Genomic DNA, 6782 nt, shown 5'->3' on the forward strand with positions numbered 1-6782 from the left:
ACCATTCTGTGTTCATCTGTCTCTCCTTCCTGTCCTCTCAACCAGCCAGTCTAAGCAGGTGGTCTCTTGTCCTGAGCTGGTTCTGCTGGAGGTTTCTTCCTGTTAAAGGGAGTTTTTCTTTCCACTGTCGCCACTGTGCTTGCTCAGGATGAGAATGTGATGAAGTGAAGATTCAATGAGTCTGCTGCTTCTTAGATAGAGAACTTTATTAATCCTCCGTTTTTATGTATGTGAATGTTTCTGTTCAGTGCCCTGAGACGACTAGGTGCTTTATAAATAAACTGAATTTAACTGCAGTCAGTTGGCTGTGGCAGCCATCTTGAATTGGGCTAGCTAAGACAGGTAATCAGTCGTAGAGGTTTGTCCAGAGGTTATTTCCTGAAAGTTTCAATGAGATTTGTCCTGATATACAGCTGACACCAAATGATTAATAGGAACATGTTAAGCAAAGAGCTTTCACAATCTGTTGGAGCTCTGTGGAAGCTGTGGATCAGACTCGGGGACCACCACACCACGTTTTAGACAAATATCTGTCAAACTGACTGCACTATGACACACAGACCCACACCGACATGGACACGTTCACCCTTCAGGGGCGGAACATTTGAAAAACTCCTGCAGGATTTGACGTGCTCTCCTGGTACTGTAATCCGACTGGTTCATCAGGTCTCAGTCACACAAACTGTACTTCTCCTGCAGCGAGTGGAACATGTGCACCAGCAGCTTCGTTCTGCAGGTGTTAACCTAAAGCTGTCGGCTAACAATGCTTTTGTCATCCTTCTGTTCTGTGAAGGGCACATCAAGTATCGCCGCACATATTTGCTGTCATGTTTTGTCCTTGTAGAGCTGAGTAAACCTGCAGAGTCAGTCCTGCATCAAAGTGCATAATGAATCAGCGCTCCTGATTAGTGCCTTCCGATAAGGCCGTGCTGCATTCAAGGGAGAGTTTATCGCACTGGTTTCACAGTTTGCTGCAGAGTCGAGAGAATGCTGCAAGAAGAGGCGTTCAGCTCGAAAAGCCACACTTTGTTTTTAACCCAGCAACCTGCAGGAGTCCGATGAAGCTGACGAAGCAGGAGAAACACGTGGCTTACAGACATCCAAACTGCGAGTAGATAACCAACAAGAATGTGAGGAATGCTTAGATTAGACAGAAACTGGTGGCTACACGTATTATCAGCCCATAAATGGGAAAATGTCTGAAGAAATGTTTTGACAGTTTATGATGCAACTTCTGCAGAACAAAAAAATCTCATTATTACTTTATAATCTGAGGAAAAAATGTTGCATTTTGTTGAATCATCTGTGGAAGACGTGCAACAAGAACCAGACTAAAGGAAATGTTGGCCCCATTCTGTGTCTGTCTCTCCTTCCTGTCCTCTCAAAGCAGCCGGCTGAAGCAGGTGGCCTCTCGTCCTGAGCTGGTTCTGCTGGAGGTTCTTCCTGTTCAAAGGGAGTTTTTCTTCCCACTGTCTCCTTTGTGCTTGCTCAGGATGGGAGACTGTGACGAAGTGAAGATTCAACACAGAACTTTATTAATTGTCTTTTCCATGTATGTGAATGTTCCTGTTCAGTGCCCTGAGACAACTTTGCTGTGAATTGGCGCTATATGTATATATATATATTTTATTTAATCTTTTTTACCAGCCATGTTACAGGCACTGTTCAGAAAAAAAAAAACATTTACGTACATATTTGTATGTTACCAGAACGTATTTAATTAAAAGTTTTAAAAATCTTCCTGTGTAACATCTTTCTCTGTAAATAATCTCACGTTACAACGTGGACACCCACAGCTTACAGACAAGCGTGGCCTATATATGTACAATTTTTTTTATTTAGTGGGCGTGGCTAGGGCTGGGCGATATGGACCAAAATTAATATCTCAATATTTTTAAGATAAATAGTGATACACGATATATATCTCGATATTCAAACATCTGCTATGTTCATGGCACAAACCCATGCACATGTTCCTGTTTTTAGTATGTTACATTTCTTTACAATATATCTGTTTTGGTTTCATTTTAAAATAATTTTCTTCCATTTATTTTCTCAGTTTATGTGTTTTCTTTTAAGATTGTCCACTGTTGTCATCGCTCTGTTAAAAACAGGTCTCTCTTGTAAATGAGCCCTCGAGGCTCAATGACACTAACCTGTAGAAATAAACTGAATTTAAATTGCTGTTGGTGACGTTATCTGGTCGCTGTGGTAACCACATACTTGTGTCTGTCACTCCCTGACTGCCAAGTTAAAAGCGGTTTAGAGGCAGAAAAAATAATAAGAAAAGTTAAGGTTCAAACAAACAGTTATTGTGGTAAAAACTATAAGTGAGATCTTTACGACTCTTGAGCCCCGAGCAGCAGAAGACAGTAATGGCTGTGAATCTTTAAGCCTCTACAACGTTAGGACAAGACAAAAGACTTTCACTTCCAGCTCAAACCAATATTTTGAGCTACAACACAGCTGAAGTGTGTGGAAGCGTGGCTGTGGACTCTCTGTATTCTGGGGGGGATTAGAGAGAAAAATTAAAGTCCTACACAGAATCAGGTGACAGACGTACAGTCGGTGCATGTAGCAAACATACTTGTAGGCTAAAACATTTGTTTGCTAAACATGTTAAACACTTCAAAAGTCAGTGTGTGACATCATCAGCTGTCTGTTTTCTCTGGGAAACTGTGTAAAAACCATTAAAGCTGTCACATGAAGTCCAGTTGTCTGTGACCTGTCTGAGCCGTAGAGATCCAAGTAGAGCCGAGAAACGTCACGTTTCCACTAAGCCCCGTTCATCTTCATTTACTTCTTACAGTTTGTTTGCAGGACTTGGCACAAACGAAAATCATGACACATTGTTTCAATCGAGCCGGGCGTTTTGGTGCATGATCTGAGTTTTTTATTTCTAATCTGTGCAGAGACATTAAAAACAGAACAGCAGCTGAGGGGACTTGGATGATTTGGAGTTGGCCCCTTTAATAAGACTTCCTGCCATTTGTTTCTTGAACGCCATGACTTGTGTGTTCACCCATCACAGTGTTCTCTGCAGGGGTGCAGCTCCCAGCTGCTCGATCCCACTCGCCCCAGTCGGACGTCGCTCCCCTGACTGAATCAAAAGGTGAGCGTCAAACTCCTGCCGTCCCAAATGAAGCGCTCCACCCTTGAAGCTTTCCATTGCCTTGCTAGTTGCACAAAACCTTGAGTCCCGCTCTGACACGAGGTGACCTGTGAGCTGACAGGGAGGGGGTCCGACTCCTGACTCAGATGATGGGAAGGACAGGACAGAGCTGATGATGTCAGACCACGCAGGGTCAACAGACTCGTCTTTCCTCTGACATTCTGTCAGCTGTTTCTCATGCCAAGTCTTTGGCAAGAGCTCTAATGATGTTTATGCAAAAAGAACGCAAGTTTTAACGTAAGAAACCGTAAGAAACGTCTTTTCCTCTCTCCAGAAAACCTCTAATCAAACTGGGGAAACAGAAGTTTTGGCATGGAGGTCCTGGTGGTGAGTTGACACGGCACTAGGACTCTCTCGGGGTTACTACGAGTCAAAGTCGCAGTCAGCTGCTGAAACCGATGTTTCCCAAAAACAGTCTAAGCTGGTGTGCAGCTCATGCCAAGGATGGATTAATGGGGTCAGCGTTGTGAAGCCAGTGGGAGCCAGTAGGTGGGAGCAGCTGTCAGGTGTGAGGAGGTGCAGGTATATATATAAAACCTATAAACAAGGTTATCCTTCAGGCAGGCAGATCTGTGACGAGTGGTGTCTTCAGTGTGCACACCGTCAGAGCAGGATTACTGGAACTGTTCGTGTTTGAAACACAGTTCTTCCAAGTGATCCGAACATGGCTCTGGTTAAAGCTGGCTGTCACGACATCAGAATATTCATTTGTTTTGCTCTGGTGACATTTTAATTTAAACTCTTGTAACAGGGTGCTATACTGACATGAACTCTGTGACCCTAGTTTTATTAATTCATTGAAGCTTTATTTATGCAGGTAGTCTCGTTGAGTCACGAGGACTCATTTTCCAGAGAGACCTGTTTGGGAGCAGATGGTGGGGGTTGAGGGCCTTGCTCTGGGGCAAATGAGGGTGGAGGCAGGTGTGGGTGGTTCACCTTTTCCACCCTCATTTTGATGTTGTTGGTCTGGGGAGTTGAACCGGAAACCTTGGGATCTCAGGCCCGCCTTCTCGAGCCTCTGATCCACCATGCGTCACCCATCAACAGGCCCCTTCACTGTCCATTTTTAAAACCAGTCTGAAAACTCCTTCCTCCTCACTGGCCTTCAACCAACCGAGACTAGCTTTTACTCCATTTTTACTGGTATTGATTTTATCTGTTTAACTCGTTGTTTTATTGTGTTTTAAACCGAGTTTTTAATTCAGTGTGTGCTTGGCTTTGTAGCTTTATTTTTATTCTTTCTTTTATCTTATTACTGACGTTCAGCTCTTCGTGCCACTCAAGACAAATGGAAGCAACAAATGTAAAAGTTTTAAAATCTCTACATTTATCACAGTTCATCATTATCACAAAGTGTCCAAATCCTGACAGAACGTTGCAACAGTCGGTCCAGTCGATTCAGTGTGAACAAACAGCTTGCAGATAATCAAGGTGTTTTTCACTTGAAATGTTTCTCCAGAGCGCAGCCGCCTGTTCTGGTGACTCTTTTAATCATCAAAGGAATGTGTTTTCTGTGTTTCTCAGCTTTCAAAGTGTGCCATGTGATTACAGCATACCTGATCAGAGCCTTTCCAAGTGTTTACTCTGGGGATCTTGCCTGTTTGTCCTCACCTGCTCTGACCAGAGGATTTATCCAACTCTACTTCTGCTGACCTCCACCATCACAAGCACCGGGCTGTACGGTGCGTCGCCGTCGCTTCCTGGCTCTTTTGTTAACTTTGCATTTTGTCTATCAAAGGTTACGTCTTGAGCTGAGAGAAGACTTCACGTGAATTGCAATAAAAATATAAGTCGTGCTGTTGTCAGGTGTTGCTACAAGCTGCTGAGCCGGTGTCGTCTTCTGATGGTACAGCTGAACAAACAAGAATATCGTAGAAAGGTTCGATACTTCGTCACTCGTTTCAGAAAGTCAAACTCACATAGATTCATTAGATATAGAGTGAAATATTCCAAGTCTTTATTTCTTGTAGTTTTGATGGTTATGACTTACAGATAATGAAAAAATAGGGTCAGAAGATTAGAATATTATGAAGAGGATGAATCTTGTAAACTCCTGGTGTCACAGCCTGATCAGCTGATGAACTCCTTCATGAACTAAAAACGTCTCATTCTTCGAGTCCAGACACTCCTGGACCAGAGCTGACATCAGAAGCGTCTTACCTGCTGAGGAGACAAAGACCTGGACTGTCTCTCAGTGGTCCAATGTCCTCTCTTCACATTAAATGTTCATGTCATTTATAAATGAAGGTCCAGAGACTGGAGGAAGACGGAGAAGTCCAGAATCCACATTATTCAAGTCCAGAGTGATGTCTCCACAGCCAGTGATGGTTTGGGTCCTGTGCTGGTTCTGGTCCACTGGTCAGACCAGGTAAGATTCTTCTCTGGTTCAGGAGTAGCTTGACTTGCAGAATGCAACATTTGTAGCTCATAGGGGTTGTCTGTGCACAGTGTGCACGAGGTTCCAATAATTTCTGAAGTTATAGTCAAAAGTATTGAACCTTTTCATGACATTCTAATGATTTGAGGTCGTGTGACTCTTCCATCCAACCACCGGTTGATGAGCTTCAGGCCACACTGAAACTGTGCTGGAACATGAAGACGTTTGGACGCTCAGCACGTCAGAGTGTGCTGACTGGTCAGAGTGGAAGTTCAGAGGTCAGCAGGTGACCCACGGACTCAGTGCAACAGGAAAACATGACCGGCTCAAACTGGGCCGGGGCGGAAGTAAAGAGGAAACTGGACGCAGCCGCCTAACAGGAAACCGAGAAATGAAAGAAGGAAGAGGGTTTTGTTTTTCTGCTGAAGCCTTTGGAAACTTTCAGCAGGCTGCTGATGGAGGGCTCAGAACCAGCTCGGACCGGCCCGGTCCAGACACGCTGAGTAGGACTTCTTCCATGGTAAAGAGCAGCCAAGCAGAGATTAGCAAACAGCAGCTGATGAAGCCCAGACAGCATACCTCCATCGACCTGACGTCACCTCACATGTCTGCTTTATTTACTGAAGGCTGGGGGTAGATAAATATCTAATGACCCTAGGAATGTGCTTTAAAGAAACTCTCAGAAAATAACCAGTAGCTGAACGTTTATATACGGCTACCTTTCTAAAAATCTCCTGATCCATGCTCAATAATCCAGGTAGAAAAATCCAGCAAAGTTAAATCAGGTCCTCTGGACGGATTATTTTTATTGAAACGTTTCGTCTTCCATCCAAAGGACTTCATCAGTCTGAGGAGCTGCAACAAGCTCAGTCTTATAAAAAGCACCTTCACATAGTGGATCAACCAGTTTGATGCTCTCTGATGGTCTCTGATGGTTTCTGGAGTGCGCCCTCTCCCCCGCCCTGAGACTGATGACGTCTTTTGGATGAAAGACAAAACATTTCAACACGAAGAATCCGTCCAGAGGACCTGACTTCGCTGAAACACCATTAATGATGGCCGCCACCGCTAAGCAAGCTTAAATTAGCCAGTTTCACAGACGCCGAGTTAAAATCTGCTGAACATCATCCCCATCACATAAACCAGGCTCTTTGCTAAACATTTGAGCTTAAACTTTTACAATTAGCACAGTTTGTCAGTAAAATATCTTGTGACCCACTGGACTGATTTTAA

At 43.9% G+C, this 6782-nt stretch overlaps 1 protein-coding gene across 1 annotated transcript in view; it reads right to left on the bottom strand.

Annotated features, from left to right (window-relative positions):
- LOC119411074 (large neutral amino acids transporter small subunit 4) overlaps positions 1–6782 on the bottom strand; it is a 30491-nt gene that overhangs the window by 13382 nt on the left and 10327 nt on the right. The window lies entirely within an intron of this gene.

Source organism: Nematolebias whitei, chromosome 6 (genome assembly GCF_014905685.2).
Source record: "Nematolebias whitei isolate Nwh7 chromosome 6, NemWhi1, whole genome shotgun sequence".
Taxonomy (NCBI): Eukaryota; Metazoa; Chordata; class Actinopteri; order Cyprinodontiformes; family Rivulidae; genus Nematolebias; species Nematolebias whitei.